We start from the raw sequence: 21,379 nt of genomic DNA on the forward strand, positions 1-21,379 counted from the left end.
GCTGGACGCGGGGTACAGAGGCTGGACGCGGGGTACAGAGGCTGGACGCGGGGTACAGAGGCTGGACGCGGGGTACAGAGGCTGGACGCGGGGTACAGAGGCTGGACGCGGGGTACAGAGGCTGGACGCGGGGTACAGAGGCTGGACGCGGGGTACAGAGGCTGGACGCGGGGTACAGAGGCTGGACGCGGGGTACAGAGGCTGGAAACAGCATAAACAGGCTGGATCTCAGATACAAAGTTTGGAAACGAAGCACAGAAGCTGGACACTGGAAACAGAAGCTGGACGCGGGGTACAGAAGATGGAGGTGGGGTACACAAGCTGAACATGAGGTACAGAGGCTGGACGCGGGGTACAGAAGATGGAGGCAGGGTACACATGCTGAACATGAGGTACAGAGGCTGGACGCGGAGTACAGAGGCTGGACGCGGGGTACAGAGGCTGGACGCGGGGTACAGAGGCTGGACGCGGGGTACAGAGGCTGGACGCGGGGTACAGAGGCTGGACGCGGGGTACAGAGGCTGGACGCGGGGTACAGAGGCTGGACGCGGGGTACAGAGGCTGGACGCGGGGTACAGAAGATGGAAGCGGGGTACACAAGCTGAACATGAGGTACAGAGGCTGGACGCGGGGTACAGAGGCTGGACGCGGGGTCCAGAGGCTGGACGCGGGGTCCAGAGGCTGGACGCGGGGTCCAGAGGCTGGACGCGGGGTCCAGAGGCTGGACGCGGGGTCCAGAGGCTGGACGCGGGGTCCAGAGGCTGGACGCGGGGTCCAGAGGCTGGACGCGGGGTCCAGAGGCTGGACGCGGGGTCCAGAGGCTGGACGCGGGGTCCAGAGGCTGGACGCGGGGTACAGAGGCTGGACGCGGGGTACAGAGGCTGGACGCGGGGTACAGAGGCTGGACGCGGGGTACAGAGGCTGGACGCGGGGTACAGAGGCTGGACGCGGGGTACAGAGGCTGGACGCGGGGTACAGAGGCTGGACGCGGGGTACAGAGGCTGGACGCGGGGTACAGAGGATGGACGCGGGGTACAGAGGCTGGACGCGGGGTACAGAGGCTGGACGCGGGGTACAGAGGCTGGACGCGGGGTACAGAGGCTGGACGCGGGGTACAGAGGCTGGACGCGGGGTACAGAGGCTGGACGCGGGGTACAGAGGCTGGACGCGGGGTACAGAGGCTGGACGCGGGGTACAGAGGCTGGACGCGGGGTACAGAGGCTGGACGCGGGGTACAGAGGCTGGACGCGGGGTACAGAGGCTGGACGCGGGGTACAGAGGCTGGACGCGGGGTACAGAGGCTGGACGCGGGGTACAGAGGCTGGACGCGGGGTACAGAGGCTGGACGCGGGTTACGGAAGCTGGACGCGGGGTAATGAAGCTGGACACTGAGTACGGAAGCTGGACACTGAGTACGGAAGCTGGACACTGAGTACGGAAGCTGGACACTGAGTACGGAAGCTGGACACTGAGTACGGAAGCTGGACACTGAGTACGGAAGCTGGACACTGAGTACGGAAGCTGGACACTGAGTAAGGAAGCTGGACACTGAGTACGGAAGCTGGACACTGAGTACGGAAGCTGGACACTGAGTACGGAAGCTGGACACTGAGTACGGAAGCTGGACACTGAGTACGGAAGCTGGACACTGAGTACGGAAGCTGGACACTGAGTACGGAAGCTGGACACTGAGTACGGAAGCTGGACACTGAGTACGGAAGCTGGACACTGAGTACGGAAGCTGGACACTGAGTACGGAAGCTGGACACTGAGTACGGAAGCTGGACACTGAGTACGGAAGCTGGACACTGAGTACGGAAGCTGGACACTGAGTACGGAAGCTGGACACTGGGTACGGAAGCTGGACACTGAGTACGGAAGCTGGACACTGAGTTCGGAAGCTGGACACTGAGTTCGGAAGCTGGACACTGAGTACGGAAGCTGGACACTGAGTACGGAAGCTGAACACTGGGTACGGAAGCTAGACATTGAGTGCAAAGGATGGATGTGGGGTACAGAAGTGAGGTTGGGGGATACATAAGCTGGGCATGGGGTACAGAAGATGAATGTGGGATGCAGAATCTGAATACTGGGTACAGAAGCTGGGCGCAGGGTACACAAGTTGGACGCGATGTACAGAAGCTGGAGATGAGCTACAGAAGCTGGACAATACATAAAGCAGCTGAGCACAGCATATCTGCAGTCAGACATGGACAACAGCAGCAAACAGCTGGACAGAAAATTGCAGCAGGACAAAGCGAGTTGAACATGCCGTTCAGCACAGGGATTGGGGTGAAACAGAAGCTGGACAGAGGAAAAACAGAGAGTAAAGCAGTTAGATGCAACAAAAGCTGTCGCTGTACAAAGAAAAAAAACAAACGTCTGCAGAGAAAAGAGCTGGACATGGGGAAAATAGCAGTTGAACTCCAGGAAGCAGCCGCTGAGATGGAAAACAGCATCTGGACAGAGGAAAACAGTAAGAGGACAGATGTGATAGCATCTGGACACAAGGCAAACAGCAGTTGGACAGTGGGAAACAGCAGGACAAATGGAAATAACGGCTGGAACCAGGGTAAAAAGCCAGATACGGGTTATAGAAGCCGGATGCGGGGTACATAAGCTGGGTGTGGGGTACATAAGCTGGGTGTGGGGTACATAAGCTGGGTGTGGGGTACATAAGCTGGCTGTGGGGTACATAAGATGGGTGTGGTACATAAACTGGTTGTGGTACATAAGATGGGTGTGGTACATAAGCTGGGTGTGGGGTACATAAGCTGGGTGTGGGGTACATAAGATGGGTGTGGGGTACATAAGATGGGTGTGGGGTACATAAGATGGGTGTGGGGTACAGAGACTGGACAATGGATACAGAAGTTGAGCATGGGACACTGAAGGTGGGAGTGGGGTACAAAAGCTGGATACTGGGTACAGAAACTAGACGTGGGGTACAGAAGCTGGGTGAGGGGTATAGTAGCTGTGCATGGGATACAGACGCTGGACGTGGGGTACATTAGCTGGACGTGGGGTACATTAGCTGGACGTGGGGTACAGAGGATGGATGCTGGGTACAGAGGCTGGACACTGGATACAAAACTAGACGCAGGGTACAGGATCTGGACATGGGATACAGAGGCTGGGCGTCGGGTACAGTAGCTGGAGATGCAGTGCAGAAGCCAGAAAGAACAAAAAGCAGCTGACCACAACATATCTGCAGCTGGACAAACAGAAGCTGGACAAGGTCAACAGCAAAATGATGGACAGAAAACTGCAGCAGGACAAAAAGAGCTGGACATGTTCAACAAAAGAATATGGGGAAAATAGCAGAATGACAGAAGGAAACAGCAGCTGGACAGCGGAAAACAATGGATCGACAGAGGGAAAACAGCCACTGGACAGAGAGTAAAGCAGTTAGACACAAAGAGAACAGTCACTGTACAAAGCAAAATACAAAAACATCCACAGAGAAAAGAGCTGGGGTACAGAGGCTGGGTGTGGGGAAAACAGGCTGGTCACTGGGTACAGAGGATAGACATGGGGTAAATAAGCCGGACAGGACAAAAAGCAGCTGAGCACAGCACATCTGCAGGTCAGACATAGATAACAACAGCAAACATCTGGGCAGAAAACTGCAGCAGGACAAAATAAGCTGGACATGCTCTCAGCACAAGTATGGGGGAAAACAGCAGCTGGACAGAGGAAAACAATGGCTTGACAGTGGGACAACAGCCACTGGACAGAGAATGGAGCAGTTCAACACAAAGAAAGCAGTCGCTGTACAAATAAAAAAAATGTCTGCAAAGAAAAGAGCTGGACAGGGAGGATAAAAGCAGTTGAACTCCAGAAAGCAGCAACTGATACAGAAAACAGCATCTGGACAAAGGAAACAGTAACAGGACAGATGTGATAGCATCTGGACACAATGCAAACAGCAGTTGGACAGTGGGAAACAGCTGGACAAATGGAAATAACAACTGGACACAGGGTACAGAGGCTGGGTAATGGGTACAGAGGCTGGATACAAGGTACAGAATCTAGACATGGATACAGAAGCTGGTCGTGGGGTACAGAAGCTGGACCTGAGGTGTAGAAGCTGGACCTGAGATGTAGAAGCTAGACGTGGGAAACAGTGACTGGACACTACGTACAGAAGTTGGAAATGGGATACAGAGGCTTGACACAGGGAACAGAAGCTGGACACAGGATACGAAGCTATACGCAGGGAACAGAGGCTGGACATGGGGTATAGAGGCTGGAGACTGGGTACAGAAGCAGGATAAAACAAAAAACAGTTGAGCACAGCATATCTACAGCAGGACAAATCAAGCTGGACATGAGATGCAGAAGCTGTACGTGGGGTGCAGAGGCTGGGCGCGGGCTACAGAGGCTGGGCATGGGCTACAGAGGCTGGACTTGCTGTACAGAAGCTGCACACAGAATGCAGAAGTCAGATGCGGGGTAGAGAGGCTGGACACAGGGTGCAGAAGTTGAACGTGGGATACAGAGGCTGGTCACAGGGTACAGAAACTGGATGCGGGATACAAAGCTGGATGCGGGATACAAAGCTGGATGCGGGATACAAAGCTGGATGCGGGATACAAAGTTGGATGCGGGATACAAAGCTGGATGCGAGATACAAAGCTGGATGCGAGATACAAAGCTGGATGCGAGATACCAAGCTGGATGCGGGGAACTGAATCTGGACTTGGGGTAAAGAGACTGGATGTAAAGTACAGCAACTGGATGTGGGAACAGAAGCCGTACTGAACAAAAAGCAGCTGAGTACAGCGTATCTGGAGTTGGTGAAACAGAATCGAACATGGACAAGAGCAAACAGCTGGACAGAAAAATGCACCAGGACAAATTGATCTGGACATGGAGTTCACCACAGGGAAGGTGAGGGAAGCAGCAGATGGACAGAAGGAAACAGCAGCTGTAAATAATGGATCGACAGAGGGAGAACAGTCACTGGACAGAGAGTAAAGTTGATAAACACAAAGAAAGCAGTCGCTGTATAAATAAATGAAACAGCATCTGGACAGAGGAAAACAGCAGTTGGACAGTGGGAAACAGCTGGACAAATGGAAATAACAGCTGGGCACAGGGTACACAGGCTGGGTGCAGTGTACACAAGCTGGACACCGGGTACACAAACTGGACATGGGGTACAGAAGCTGAATGTGGGATACAGAAGTTGGACATTGGGTACACAAGCTGGGTGTGGAATACAGTAACTAAGTGCAGGATACACAAGCTGGGTGCGGGGTACAGAATTTGGAAAAGGGGTTCAGAGGCTGGATGCTGATACAGAAGCTGTACACAGGGTAAACAGGCTGGGAGTGGGGTACAGAGACTGGTTGTGGGGTACAGAAGCTGGACACGAGGTTCAGAGGCTGGATGAGGGGTACAGAAATAGGATACTTGGTACAGAAACTGGATGCAGGGTAAAGAAGCTGGATGCGGGGTACAGAAGCTGGATGCGGGGTACAGAAGCTGGATGCGGGGTACTGAAAGAACCTGGATGTGGGGTACAGGACCTGGATGTGGGGTACACAACCTGGATGTGGGGTACACAACCTGGATGTGGGGTACACAACCTGGATGTGGGGTACACAACCTGGATGTGGGGTACACAACCTGGATGTGGGGTACACAACCTGGATGTGGGGTACTCAACCTGGACATGGGATAGAGAGGTTAGACGTGGGTTACAGAGACCAGACAGAATAAAAAACAGCTGAGCACAGCATATCTGTAGCTGGACAAATAGATGTCAGACACAGACAACAGCAGCAAACAGCTGGACAGAAAACTGCAGCAGGACAAATCAAGCTGGACCTGGAGTTCAGCACAGGGATGGGGAAACAGATGGACAAAAGGAAACAGCATCTGGACAGAGGCAAAATGGACAGAGAGTAAAGCAGTTAGATACAAAGGAAGCAGTCGATGGACAAAGAAAAAAAACCAAAAACGTCGCAAAGAGCTGGGGTATAGAACCTGGACAATGGGTATAGATGTTGGACGTGGGGTACAGAAGCTAGATGCAGGGTAAACAGGCTGGACATGTGGTATTGAGGATGGACATGGGGTACAAAAGCTAGACATGTGGTTAACAGGCCGAACATGGGGTTCAGAACATGGGGTTCAGAAGCTGGATGTGGGATACAGAGACTGGACATGGGCTACATGAGCAGGATACAGCGTACACAAGCAGGGTGCAGGGTACACTACCTGGATATGGGGTACTTAAGCTGAACATGAGGTACAAGCTGGACACTGGGGACAGAAGATGGGGGTGGGGTACAGAAGCTGGATATGGGTACAGAGGCTGGAGGTGGAGCACAGAGGCTGGACATGGGGTATAGAAGTTGGATACTGGGTACAGAAGCTGGATATTGGGTACAGAAGCTGTACATTGGGCACAGAAGCTGAAAATGGGATTCATAAATTGGACATAGGACACAGAGTCTGGATTAGGGGTACAGAAGCTGGATGCGTGATGTAGAAACTAGACACTGGGTACAGAAGCTGGACACAGGTTACAGAGGGTGCAGATGTTGGACACTGGGTACTGAGGCTGGATATGGTGTACAGATGCTGGATGCAAAATTCAGAAACTGGACATGGGTTACAGAGGCTGGACACGGGGTGCAGTGACTGGGCATGCAGTAGAGAAGCTGGACATGCAGTACAGAAGCTGGTCGCGGGGTACATAAATCAAATGTGGGGTAGAGTGGCTAGAGACGGGGTGCAGAGGCTGGACGGGATACAGAATCTGGACGTGGGATGCAGAGGCTGGACGTGAGAAACAAAGCTGTATGTGGGGTACTGAATCTGGACTTGGGGTACAGAGGCTGGATGTGGGGTATAGAAGCCGGACAGAACAATTAGCAGCTGAGGCCAGCATATCTGCAGCTGGTCAAACAGAAGTCGGACACGGACAACAGCAGCAAACAGCTGGGCAGAAAAATGCAGCAGGACAAATCGAGCAGGACATGGAGTTCAGTACAGGGATGGGGAAAACAGCAGATGGACAGAGGAAAATAATGGATCATCAGATGGACAGAGAATAAAGCTGTTAAACACAAAGAAAGCAGTTGCTGTACAAAGAAATGAAACAGCATCTAGATAGAGGAAAACAGCAGTTGGACAGTGGGAAATAACTGGACAAATGGAAATAACAGTTGGACACAGGGTACACAGGTTGGACGCGACGTACACAAGCTGGGCACTGGATACACAAAATGGATGTGGGGTACAGAAGTTGGACACTGGGTACAGAAGCTGGGTGTGGGGTACAGTACCTAGGTGCAGGGTACAGAAGCTGGGTGTAGGATACTCAATCTGGACATGGGGTACAAAATGTGGAAATGGGGTTCAGAGGCTGGATGCTGGTACAGAAGCTGTACACAGGATAAACAGGCTGGGAGTGGGGCACAGAGGCTGGATGCAGGATACAGAGACTGCTTGTGGGGTACATAAACTGTAGAGGGTGCTGAAGTCGGACCTGAGGTACAGAAGCTGGATGTGGGGTACAGAAGTCGGACACGGGGTAAGGAAGCCAGACACTGAGTAGAGAGGCTGGATGTGGGGTAGAGAGGCTGGACAGAACAAAAAGCAGCTGACCACAGCATACCTGCAGCTGGGCAAACAGAAGTCAGACACGGACAACAGTTGGACAGAAAACTCCAGCAGGACAAATTGAGCTGATCACGATCAGCACAGGGATGGGGAGAAAACAGATGGACGAAAGGAAACAGCAGCTGGACAGAGGAAAAGAGTGGATTGACAGGGAAAACACTCACTGGTCAGAGAGTAAAGCAGTTTAACACAAAGAAAACAGTCGGTGTACAAAGGAAAATACAACGACGTCCGCAGAGTAAAGAGTTGGGGGTACAAAAACAGGACATGGGTTAAACAGGCTGAAAGTGGGGTACAGAGCTGAATGCGGGGTACAGAGGGTGGATTTAGGATACAGAGGGTGAACACAGTGAACAGAAGCTGGACACGGTACAGAAGCTGGATGCTGGGTACTGAGTCTGGATTAGGGGTACAGAAGATGAATGCAGGAGCTAGACACTGAGTATAGAAGCTAGACATTGGATACAGAGGCTGGATGTGGGGTACAGAGGCTGGATGCCCAGTAAACAGTCTGGATATGGGTTACAGAGGTTGGATGCAAGGTAAACAGGCCGGACGCCAGGTACAGAAGCTGGATAGAGGGTAAACAAACTGGTGGGGTAACAGGCTGGACACAGTGCACAGAAGCTGGATGTGGGGTTCTGAGAATGGAAGCGGGGAAATTATGCTGGAAACTGGGTGCAGAAGCTGGATGTTGAGTACAGAAGCTGGATACAGGGTATAGAGGGATTCAGGGTACAGAAGCTATATACGGGGTACAGAAGCTGGACATTGGGTACAGTGGCTAGATATGTGGTTCAGAAGCTGGACAAAGGATATGAAGCTGGATGTGGGGTGCAAAAGCTGGACAGGTTACAGAAGTTGGACAAGGGATACAGAGGCTGGTCACTGGGTACAGAAGCTCGATGTGGGATACAAAGGTGGAAGCAAGTTACTGAAGCTGGATGGACTACAGAGGCTAGAATTAAGGTACAGAAGCCGGACAGAACAAAAAGAAGCCAAGCACAGCATATCTGCAGCTGGACAAACTGAGGTCAGACATGGACAACAGCAATCAGCTGAACATAAAACTGCAGCAGGACAAATCGAGCTGGACAAGGAGTTCAGCACAGGGATAGTGAGGGAAACAGCAGCTGGACAGAGGATCGATAGAGGGGAAAAAAGCCAATGGACAGATAGTAAAGTAGTTTGACACAAAGGAAAACACAAAAATGTCCGCAGAGAAAAGAGCTGGGGTACAGAAGCTGGACACTTAGACGTTGGACATGGGGTTCAGAAATTGGGTGCAGGGTAAACAGGCTAGACATGGAGTACAGAAGCTGGACGCATGATTAAAGAGGGATTCAGAAATTGGGAACTGGGTACAGAAGTTAGGCGGAAAGTACACAGGCTGGATATGGGGTGGGGTACAGAAGCTGGACACTGGGTACAGAAGCCAGATGCGGGGTACAGAAGCTGAACACTGGGTAAATAAGCTGTATATGATGTACAGATGCTGAACACTAGGTATAGAGGCTGGATATGGGTTAAAGAAGCTGGACATGGGGTACAGAGGCTGGACACAGGGCACAGAGGCTGGATGCAGGGTAAACAGTCTGGACATCGGATATAGCGGCTGGGCGTGGACATTGGGTAAATGGGCTAGAGATGCAGTAGAGAGGGTGGAAGTGGGGTACAGAGGGAGTACCCAGTGAACAGAAGTTGGACACAGGGTACAGAAGCTGGACCTGGGGTACCGAGGCTGAACATTGAGTACAGAAGCTGGCGGTGGGGTACAGAAGCCGGGGTGGGGTACAGAAGCCAGACGTGGGACCTGGAGTACGGAGGCTGGACCTGGAGTACGGAGGCTGGACCTGGAGTACGGAGGCTGGACCTGGAGTACGGAGGCTGGACCTGGAGTACGGAGGCTGGACCTGGAGTACGGAGGCTGGACCTGGAGTACGGAGGCTGGACCTGGAGTACGGAGGCTGGACCTGGAGTACGGAGGCTGGACCTGGAGTACGGAGGCTGGACCTGGAGTACGGAGGCTGGACCTGGAGTACGGAGGCTGGACTTGGAGTACGGAGGCTGGACTTGGAGTACAGAGAATGTACATGATGAACAGAAGTTGAACACGGTACAGAAGCAGGAAGCTGGGAAAAGAGGCTGGATGTGGGGTGCAGAGGTTAGACACGGGATACAAAGCTGTACTTGGGGTACAGAGGCTGGACAGAACAAAAAGCAACTGAGGCCACTATATCTGCAGCTGGGCAGACAGAATCCAGACAGACAGCAGCAAACAGCTGGACAGAAAACTGCAGCAGGACAAATTGAGCTGGACATGGAGTTTAGCACAGGGATGGGAGAAACAGTAGATGGACAGAGAAAAGATAACCTGGACAAAGGAAAACAATGGATTGTCAGAGAGACAACAGCCACTGGTTGGAGAGTAAAGCAGTTCGCCACAAAGAAAACAGTCGCTGTAGAAAGAAAAACACAAAAACATCTGCAGAGAAAAGAATTGGGGTACAGAGGCTGGACACTGGGTAAACAGGCTGGACCTGAGGTACTGAGGGTGGACTTAGGGTACAGAAGCTGTACATGGGTTTCAGAAGCTGGACAATGGGTAGAGGCTGGGTGTGAGGTATAGAAGTTAGGCACGGGGTACACAACCAGGGCGCAGGGTACACAAGCTGTATATGGGGTACAGAAACTGGAAATGGGGTACAGAGGCCGGACGGGGTACAGAGGCTGGACAAAACAAAAAGCAGCTGAGCGCAGCAAATCTGCAGCTGGATGAACATAAGTCAGACACAGACAACAGCAAATAGATGAACAGAAAACTGCAACAGGACAAATCAAGCTGGACGGAGTTCAGCACAGGGATGGACAGAGGAAAACAATGGATCGACGGAGGGAAAACAGCCACTGGACAGAGAGTAAAGCAGTTAGACACAAAGAAAGCAGATGGTGTACAAAGAAAAACACAAAAACATCTGTAGAGAAAAGGGCTGCGGTATAGAAGCTGGACACTGAGTATAGACATTGGATGTAGGGTACAGAAGCTGGATGCAAGGTAAACAGGCTGGAGGTGAGGTACTGAGGGTAGACGTGGGATACAGAAGTTGAACGTGTGGTTAAACAGGTGGAACATAAGGTTCAGATGTTGGATACCAAGTACAGAGGCTGGGCAAGAGGTACAGAAGCTGGACGTGGGATAAAGAGGCTGGACGCGGGTTACATAGGCTGGACGTGGGGTACAGAGGCTGGACAGACTATAAACAGGTTTGATATGGGGTGCAGAAGCTGGACGTGGGGTACAGAAGCTGGACACTGGGTACAGAAGCGGGGCGTGTGGCACAGAAGCTGGACATAGGGTATGTAGGCTGGATGCAGGGTACAGAAACTGGATATGGAGTAAACATCCTGGGTGTGGGGTACTGAGGCTGGACACGGGGTTCAGAGGCTAGACATGGGATATAAAGCTGAAAGCTGGTACTGAAGCTGGATGGGATACAGAGGCTGGTCGTGGGGTACAGAAGCAGGACAGAACAAAAAGCAGCTGACCATAGCATATCTACACCTGGATGAACAGAAGTCGGACATGGACAACAGCAACAGCTGGAGAGAAAACCCAAGCAGGACAAATCGAGCTGGACCTGGAGATCAGCACAGGGATTTGGGGAAAAGAGCAGATGGACAGAAGGAAACAGCAGCTGAACAGAGGAAAGAGAAACTGAACAGAGGAAAACAATGGATTGACAGAGGGAAAACAATGGATTGACAGAGGGAAAACAACCACTGGACAGAGAGTAAAGCAGTTAGACACAAAGAAAGCAGTCCCTGTACAAAGGAAAATACAAAAACATCCACAGAGAAAAGGGCTGGGTTACAGAAGCTGGATGCAGGGTAAACAGGCTGGACCTGCAGTACTGAGGCTGAACATGGTGTACAGAAGCTGGATGCGGGGTATAGAGGCTGGATGTGGGGTATAGAAACTGGTTGTGGGGTACAGAGGCCAGTATGGGGAACTGAGGATTGGCACTGGATACAGAGGCCGGTATGGGGTACTGAGGATTGGCACGGGGTACAGAGGCTGGACGTGGGGTACAGAGGCTGGACGTGGGGTACAGAGGCTGGACGTGGGGTACAGAGGCTGGACGTGGGGTACAGAGGCTGGACGTGGGGTACAGAGGCTGGACGTGGGGTACAGAGGCTGGACGTGGGGTACAGAGGCTGGACGTGGGGTTCAGGGGCTGGACAGATCAAAAAGCAGCTGAGCACATCTGCAGGACAAACAGAAGTCAGGCACAGACAACAGGAAACAGCTGGATAGAAAACTGCAGCAGGACAAATCAGGCTGGACATGGAGTTCAGCACAGGGATGAGGGAAAAACACCAGATGGACAGAAGGAAACAGCAGCTGGACAGAAGAAAGAGAAGCTGGACAGAGGAAAAATGGATTGACAGAGGGTAAAAGAGAATAAAGCAGTTAGACACAAAGAAAGCAGTTGCTGTACAAAGAAAAAAACAAAAACATCCTCAGAGAAAAGAGCTGGGTACAGAAGCTGGATGAAGGGTAAACAGGCTGGACCTGGGGTACTGAGGGTGGGAGTGGGATACAGAATCCAGCATGGAGTACAGGAGCTGGCATGGGGTACATAGGCTGGACGAGGGGTACATAGGCAGAATGTGGGGTACAGAAGCTAGATACAAGGTATAGAGGTTCGATACAGGGTACTATAGATGGATGCAGGGTACAGAGGCTGGACAAGGGGTACAGAAGCTGGAAATAGTATACAGAGGATTGGCACTGGGTACAGAAGCTGGATGCGGGGTGCACAAGCTGGATGTGGAGTAAACAGCTTGGATGTGCAGTACAGAGGCACTGGGTACAGAAGCCAGATATAAGATATAGAGGTTGGATGCAGAGTACAAAATCTGGACACGGGGTACAGAAGCTAGATGTGGAGTAAAAAGCCTGCATGTGGGGTACAGGGACTGATACGGGGTGCAGAAGGTGGACACGGGGTGCAGAATGTGGACACGGGGTGCAGAAGGTGGACATGGGGTGCAGAAGGTGGACACGGGGTGCAGAAGGTGGACACGGGATAAAAAGGCTGGATGTGGGGTACAGAGGCTGGATGTGGGGTACAAAATTGTATGATGGGTACTGAATCTGGACGGGGTACAGAGGCTGGATGTGGGTTACCGATGCCAGACAGAACAAAAAGCAGCTGAGCACAGCATATCTGCAGTTGGACAAACAGATGTCAGTCACAGACAACAGGAAATAGCTGGACAGAAAATTGCAGCAGGACAAATCGAGCTGGATATGAAGTTCACCATAGGGATGGGGGAAAAACACCAGATGGTGAGAATGAAACAGTAGCTGGACATAGGAAAAACAGCTACTGGACAGAGAGTAAAGCAGTTAGACACAAAGAAAAAAAACAAAAACGTCCACAGAGAAAAGGGCTGGGGTACAGAAGCTGGATACTGGGTATAGATGTTGGACGTGGGGCACAGAAGCTGGATGCACGGTAAACAGGCTGGAAGTGGTGTACAATGTCTGAACATGGGGTACAGAGGGTGGACGTGAATACAGAAGACGGATGTGGTGTTCAGAGGCTGGGCGTGAGGTACATAAGCTGGATATGGTATAGAAGCTGGACATGGGTTAAGCAGGCTAGGTGTGGGGTACAGAGGGTGGACATGGGATACAGACGTTAGGTGCACAAGCAGGGCGCGGCATACACGAACTGTGTATGGAGAACTTAAGATGAACATGGGGTGCAAAAGCTGGGCACTGGGTACCGAAGCTGGATGTGGGGTAGAGGCTGGATGTGGGGTACAGAGGCTGGATGTGGGGTACAGAGGATTAGCACTGGGTGGAGAAGCTGGACATTGGATACAGAGGCCGGTCACTGGGTATAGAAGCTGGACGTGGGATACAAAGCTGGTTGTTCGGTACTGAAGCTAGACTTGGGGTACAGAGACTGGACATGGGGTACAGAAGCTGGACAGAACAAAAAGCAGCTGAGCACAGCATTTCTGCAGTTGAACAAACAGAAGTTGGACACTGACAACAGCAAATAGATGGACAGAAAGCTACAGAAAGACAAATCGAGCTGGACATGGAATTCAGTACAGGGATGGGGAAAACAGCAGATGGACAGAAGGAAACAGCAGCTGGACAAGAGGAAAGAGAAGCTGGACAGAGGGAAAACAATGGATTGACAGAGGGAAAACAATAGATTGACAGAGGGTAAACAATGGATTGACAGAGGGAAAACAATGGATTAACAGAGGAAAACAATGGATTGACAAAGGGAAAACAATGGATTGACAGGGAAAACAATGGATTGACAAGGAAAACAATGGATTGACAGAGGGAAAACAATGGATTGACAGAGGAAAACAATGGATTGACAGAGGGAATGGATTGACAGAGGGAAAACAATGGATTGACAGAGGAAAACAATGGATTGACAGAGGAAAACAATGGATTGACAGAGGGAATGGATTGACAGAGGGAAAACAATGGATTGACAGGGAAAACAAAATGGATTGACAGAGGGAAAACAATGGATTGACAGAGGAAAACAATGGATTGACAGAGGGAAAACAATGGATTGACAGAGGAAAACAATGGATTGACAGAGGGAATGGATTGACAGAGGGAAAACAATGGATTGACAGGGAAAACAATGGATTGACAGGGAAAACAATGGATTGACAGGGAAAACAATGGATTGACAGAGGGAAAACAATGGATTGACAGAGGAAAACAATGGATTGACAGAGTTAAAACAATGGATTGACAGAGGAAAACAATGGATTGACAGAGGGAAAACAATGGATTGACAGAGGGAAAACAATGGATTGACAGAGGGAATGGATTGACAGAGGGAAAACAATGGATTGACAGGGAAAACAATGGATTGACAGGGAAAACAATGGATTGACAGAGGGAAAACAATGGATTGAGAGGGAAAACAATGGATTGACAGAGGGAAAACAATGGATTGACAGAGGGAAAACAATGGATTGACAGAGGGAAAACAATGGATTGACAGAGGGAAAACAATGGATTGACAGAGGGAAAACAGCCACTGGAGAGAGAGGAAAGCAGTTAGAAACAAAGGAAAAAAAGCAAAAACAACCGCAGTGAAAAGAGCTGGTAACGGGGAAAATAGCAGTTAAACCCCAGAAAGCAGCCATTGAGACAGAAAACAGCAACAGGACAGAGGAAAACAGTAACAGGACAGATGTAATAGCATCTGGACACAATGCAAACAGCAGTTGGACAGTGGGAAACAGCTGGACAAATGGAAACAACAGCTGGACACAGGGTACAGAGGCTGTTTGCAGGGTACAGAGGCTCGACACGGGCTACCAAAGCTGGGCAGGGGGTAGAGAGGCTGGACGCGGGGAGTAGAGGCGGGAGGCGGGGTGCAGAGGCTGGACATGGGATACAAAGCTGGATTTGGGGTACAGATACTGGACAGAACAAAAATAAGCTGAGGCCAGCATATCTGCAGTTGGACAAACAGAAGTCAGACACGGACAACAGGAAACAGCTGGACAGAAAACTGCATCAGGACAAATCAAGCTGGACATGGAGTTCAGCACAGGGATGGGCGAAACAGTAGATGGACAGAAGGAAACAGCAGCTGGACAAGAGGAAAGAAAAGCTGGACAGAAGAAAACAATGGATTGACAGAGAGACAACAGCCACTGGTTAGAGAGTAAAGCAGTTCGCCACAAAGAAAAATACAAAAACGTCTGCAGAGAAAAGAACTGTACAGAAGCAGGACACTGGGTATAGACATTGGTCGTGGGGTACAGAAGCTAGATGCAGGGTTAACAGGCTGGACCTGAGGTACTGAGGGTGAACATGGGATACAGAAGCTGGACATGTGGGTAAACAGGCCGAACATGGGTTTCAGAAGTTGGACACTGAGGACAGGAGCTAGACAGTGGGTACAGAGGCTGGTTGTGGGGTATAGAAGTTAGGAACGGGGTACATGAGCAGGGTGCAGGGTACAAAAGCTGTATATGGGGTACAAGTTGGAAATGGGGTACAGAGGTTGGACAGAACAAAAAGCAGCTGAGCACAGCAAATCTGCAGCTAGACGAACAGAAGTTGGATAGGGCAACAGCAAATAGATGAACAGAAAACTGCAGCAGGACAAATCAAGCTGGACATGTTCAGCACAAGGGTGGGGGGAAACAGCAGATAGACAGAAGGAAACAGCAGCTGGACAGAGGAAAGAGAAGCTGGACAAAGGAAAACAATGGATTGACAGAGGGAAAAGAGCCACTGGACAGAGAGTAAAGCAGTTAGACACAAAGAAAACAGTTACTGTACAAAGAAAAACACAAAAATGTCCACAGAGAAAAGAGCTGGGGTACAGAAGCTGGACACTTAGACGTTGAACATGGGGTACAGAAGCTGGATGCAGGGTAAATAGGCTGGACATGGGATACTGAGGGTGGACTTGCGGTACAGAAGCTGGACGGATGATTAAAAAGAGGTTCAGAAATGTTGCAGAGAAAATAGCTGGGGTACAGAAACTGGACACTGGGTATAGACATTGGATGTGGGATACAGAAGCTGGATGCAGGTTAAACAGGCTGGACTGAGGCTTAATATGATGTACAGAATCTGGGTGTGGTGTACAGAAGTTAGGCGCACAAGCAGGGCATGGGGTATACAAACTGTATATGGAGTACTTAGGAAGCTGAACATGGTAAACAGAAGCTGGACACTGGGTACAGAAGCTGTATATTGAGCACAGGTGCTGGGGGTTGGGTACAGAACCTGAACATGAGGTATAGAGGCTGGATTCAGGGTACAGAAGCTGGACATGGGAACAGAGGCTGGATACGGGGTACAGAAGCTTGAAAAGGGGTGCACAGGATGCAGAAGCTGGACGCGGGATACAAAGCTGAAGCTGGACTTCATACAGAGGCTGGATGTAGGGTACAGAGACCAGACAGAACAAATAGCAGCTGAGGCCAGCACATTTGCAGCTGGTCAAACAGAAGTCGGACACGGACAACAGCTGGACAGAAAACTGCAGCAGGACAAATCGAGCTGGACCTGGAGTTCAACACAGGGATAGGGAGGGAAATAGCAGATGGACAGAGGAAAGAGAAGCTGGACAGAGGAAAACAATGGATCGACAGAGAGTAAAGCAGTTTGACAGAAAGAAAACACTCGCTGTACAAAGAAAAACGACTGCAGAGAGCTGGGGTACAGAAGCTGGAAGTGGGGTAAACAGGCTGGATGTGGGGTACAGAAGCTGAAATTGGGTACAGAGGCTGAATTAGATGTACAGAAGCTGGACAGGGGGGGTACAGAAACTGGATAGGGAGTACAGAGGCTGGATGCAGGGTAAACATGAGGTACAGAGGTTGGACACTGGGTACTGAGGCTGGACGAGAGATACAGAAGCTGAACAAGGGGTACAGAAGCTGGATGCACAATAAAGATGGTGGACATGGGGTACAGAGGCTGGACCTGGGGTAAACAGGCTGGACCTGGGGTAAGCAGGCTGGACCTGGGGTAAGCAGGCTGGACCTGGGGTAAGCAGGCTGGACCTGGGGTAAGCAGGCTGGACCTGGGGTAAGCAGGCTGGACCTGGGGTACAGAAGCCGGACACAGGGTATAGTGGTTGGGCGCGGGGTGCAGAAGCTGGGCATGGGGTGCAGAATCTGGGCATGGGATACAGAGGCTGGTCACTGGATACAGAAGCTGGACATGGCATACAAAACTGTATGTTGAGTACTGAAGCTGGACTTAGGGTACAGAGGCTGAACGTGGGGTACAGAAGCCAGATTGAACAAAAAGCAGGTGACCACAGCATACCTGCAGTTGGACAAACAGAAGTTGGACACGGATAACAGTAAACGGACAGAAAACTGCAACAGGACAAATCGAGCTGGACATGGAGTTCAGCACAGGGATGGGAAGAAACAGGAGTAGACAGAAGGAAACAGCTGCTGGACAGAGGGAAACAATGGATCGACAGAGGAAAAACAGCCACTGGACAGTGAATAAAGCAAAGAAAACAGTCACTGCACAAAGAAAAACACAAAAATGTCCACAGAGAAAAGAGCTGGACATGGGGAAAATAGCAGTTGAACTCCAGGAAGCAGCCGCTGAGATGGAAAGCAGCATCTGGACAGAGGAAAACAGTAAGAGGACAGATGTGATAGCATCTGAACACAAGGCAAACAGCAGGACAAATGGAAATAACAGCTGGACACTGAATGTGGGGTGCAGAAACAGGACACTGGGAACAGAGCTGGACATGGGGTAACATAGATGAAGGCAGAGTTCACAGGCTGGACATGGGGCACAAAGGCTGAATGTGGGGTACAGAGGATGGACGCGAGATACACAAGCTGGACATTGGGTATAGAAGCTGAACGTGGGTTAAACAGGATGGACGATGGTTGCCAAAGCTGAATGTGGGATACAGAGTGTGGACGTGGGGTAAAGAGCGTGGATGTGGGGTACAGAGCATGGATACAGCGAACAGAAGTTGGACGCCACAAGCAGAAGCTGGATGCAGGGTACAGAGCCTGGATTAGGGGTACAGAAGCTGGACACAGGGTGCAGAAGCTAGATGTGGAGTACAGAGGGCGGATACAACGAAGTTGGACGCAGAGTACACAAATTGTATACAATGTACAGAGGCTGGATGTGGGCTACAGAGGCTGGATGCAGAGTAAACATGCTGAACGTGGGGTACAGAAGCTGGAGGCAGAGTTAACGGGCTTGTCCTGGGGTGCAGAAACTGGACACTGGGTGCAGAGGCCAGACGCGGGGTACAGAAGCTGAACATGGAGTACAGAAGCTGGATGCAGGGTATAGATGCTTGAGATTGGGTACAGAAGGTGGGTGGGTAGGTCTAGTAGCTGGACACTGGGTACAGAAGCTGGGTATGAGGACAGAAGCTGGGCAAGGGGTACAGTAGCTGGACACCTGTTAAAGCGGTTGTATTTGGGATACAGAAGCTGGACACAGGGTACAGAAGCCTGACATGAAGTATGGATGCCAGAGAGAAGGAAAAGCAGCGGAGCACAGCAAATCAGGAACTGGACAAACAGAAGTCGGACACGGACAACAACTGCAAATAGCTGGACAGAAAACTGCAGCTGGACAAAACCAGCTGGACATGGAGTTCAGCACAGGGGTGGAGGAAAACAAAAGATGGACAGAAGGAAGCACCAGCTGGACAGAGGAAAGTGAAGATGGAGAAAGGAAAACAATGGACCAACAGCAGGAAAACAGCCACTAGACTGAAAGCAGTTAAACACAAAGAAAGCAGTCTCTGGACAAAGAATAAAACAAAAAAATCTTCAGACTCCGTGGTTGAAGTAAAAACACAACACTGGCGAAGCTGAGCAGAGCAAACAGTGCACTTTATATAGCAAAGATTAAGATACATAACCAATATTTCAGGCTTAGCCCTTCATCAAGGTAAATGAAAATAAGAACTGGACATGAAAATGGAGGGTGGACAGGGCAGAAGAGCAGGACAGTGGGAAAGTAGCAGATGGGACACAGAAATGGCCTTTTCTGTGCTGTAAGTGGTTATATGGTTATATAAAGCAGTTGGTCAGAGGCAAACAAAAGCTGGACAGAAGCAAACAACTGGACTGGAGGTACAGAAGCTGGATGTGGGGAGCAGCAGCTGGGCAGGGGGAACAATTGGAAAGAGGGAACAGCAACTGGACATTGGGGAACCACAAGACGGGGTTGGGGGTGAGGGAGAACAGCAGGACAGGAGGGAATAGCAGCTGGATAGTGAAGAAACAGCAACAGGTGAACACAGGGGAAACAGTGGGGTAGATGGTAACAGGTGGACGGAAAGGAACATCAACTGGATGGGGAAACAACCAGACAGCAGGCAACAACAGTTTGACAAGGGGAAAAGCAGCTGAACAGGTAGAAACAGCTGGACAAAGGGGAACAGCTGGACAGAGGGAGAGGGGGACAGCTGGACATGGGGCAAAGGCCACTGGGCATTGAAGAACAACTGGACAGGGGAAACAGTATCTTGACAAGGGGAATCAGAAGCTAGACAGGGTGTAACAGCTAGACAAGGAGAACAGCAGCTGGACAGGGGGAACAGCTGGCTGGGGAATAGCTCAATAGAGAAATGGACAGGGTGGAACAGCAGCTGGATGGGGAACAGTAGCTGAACAAGGGTAAATACAGCTGGACTGGGGAACAGCAGATGGTGGGATGCACAGCAGCTGGATAGGGGGGGGAGGGGAGTATCAAAAACCTGACAGTGGGGAAAAGCAGCTAGACATGAGGGAAACAGCAGCTGGTCAGGGGAACAGCTGGAAAGGGGAAACAGCAGCTGGACAGCGGGAACAGCTGGAAAGGGGAAACAGCAGCTGGACAGGGGGAGCAGCTGGAAAGGGGAAACGGCAGCTGGACAGGGGAACAGCTGGAAAGGGGAAACAGCAGCTGGACAGGGGGAACAGCTGGATGGGGTAAACAGCAGCTGGATGGGGGAACAGCTGGATGGGGGTTACAGGTAGACAGGGGACAGGTTGATAGGGATACAACAGCTGAACAGGGGAATGCGGCTAGAAAAGGGGAAACAGGAGGTCAGGGAGAATAAATGGACAGGAAGAACAGAAGCTGGACTGGGGGAACAGCAGCTGGACAAGGGGAAGGGCAGCTTCATGGGGAAGGTGGAAACAGAAGCTGTACTGGTAAAACAGCAGCTGGACAAGGTAGAAAAGGAAATGGACAGGGGGAACACCAGCTGGACATAGGGGTAAAGCAGCTAGATGGGAAGAACAGCAGCTGGACAGGGGAACAAAGAATGGACAGGAGGGAACAGCTAGACAGGGGAAGTGGAACACTGCACAAATGGAACAGAAGGTGATCAGGGAAACAACAGCTGGACAGGGGGTAACAGCTGAACAAGAGGGAACAGCTGGACAGAACATCTGGACACAGGGAACTGTTAAATGGGGACAGCAGCTGGACAGGGGGTAACAGCTGAACAAGAGGGAACAGCTGGACAGGTGAACATCTGGACACAGGGAACTGTTAAATGGGGTCCAGCAGCTGGACAGGGGACCAGCAGCTGGACAGGGGACCAGCAGCTGGACAGGGGACCAGCAGCTGGACAGGGGACCAGCAGCTGGACAGGGGACCAGCAGCTGGACAGGGGACCAGCAGCTGGACAGGGGACCAGCAGCTGGACAGGGGACCAGCAGCTGGACAGGGGACCAGCAGCTGGACAGGGGACCAGCAGCTGGACAGGGGACCAGCAGCTGGACAGGGGACCAGCAGCTGGACAGGGGACCAGCAGCTGGACAGGGGAAGGACAGCCAACAGGGGGACAACTGGACTGCAGGAAACAACACCTATAGGGGAACAGCTGGACTGGGTTGAACAGCAACTTGACAGGAGGAACACCTGGATATAGTGAAACAGGAGCGAGGCGGGGGAAACAGGAGCTGGAAACACAGGGAACAGCTGGGCAGTGGGACAGCAGCATATTCACAGGGGAACAGTTGCTGGACAGGGGGAACAGCTGCTGGACATTGGGTCCAGATGGATGGAGGAGCATCAGGACAGGGAGAACAGCTGGACAGGGTGGCAAAAACAGTTGGACAGAGGGAACAGGTGGACACAGGAAAAGCTGGATGGGGAAACAGCTGGACAAGAGAGAGCAGCAGCTGGACAGGTGGGAAGAGCAGCTGGACAGTGAGGACA

At 51.3% G+C, this 21,379-nt stretch overlaps 1 protein-coding gene across 1 annotated transcript in view; it reads right to left on the reverse strand.

Moving 5' to 3' along the window:
- Window positions 1–21,379, reverse strand: part of cntnap1 (contactin associated protein 1) — a 98,364-nt gene that overhangs the window by 55,821 nt on the left and 21,164 nt on the right. The window lies entirely within an intron of this gene.

Source organism: Narcine bancroftii, chromosome 12 (genome assembly GCF_036971445.1).
Source record: "Narcine bancroftii isolate sNarBan1 chromosome 12, sNarBan1.hap1, whole genome shotgun sequence".
Lineage (NCBI taxonomy): Eukaryota > Metazoa > Chordata > Chondrichthyes > Torpediniformes > Narcinidae > Narcine > Narcine bancroftii.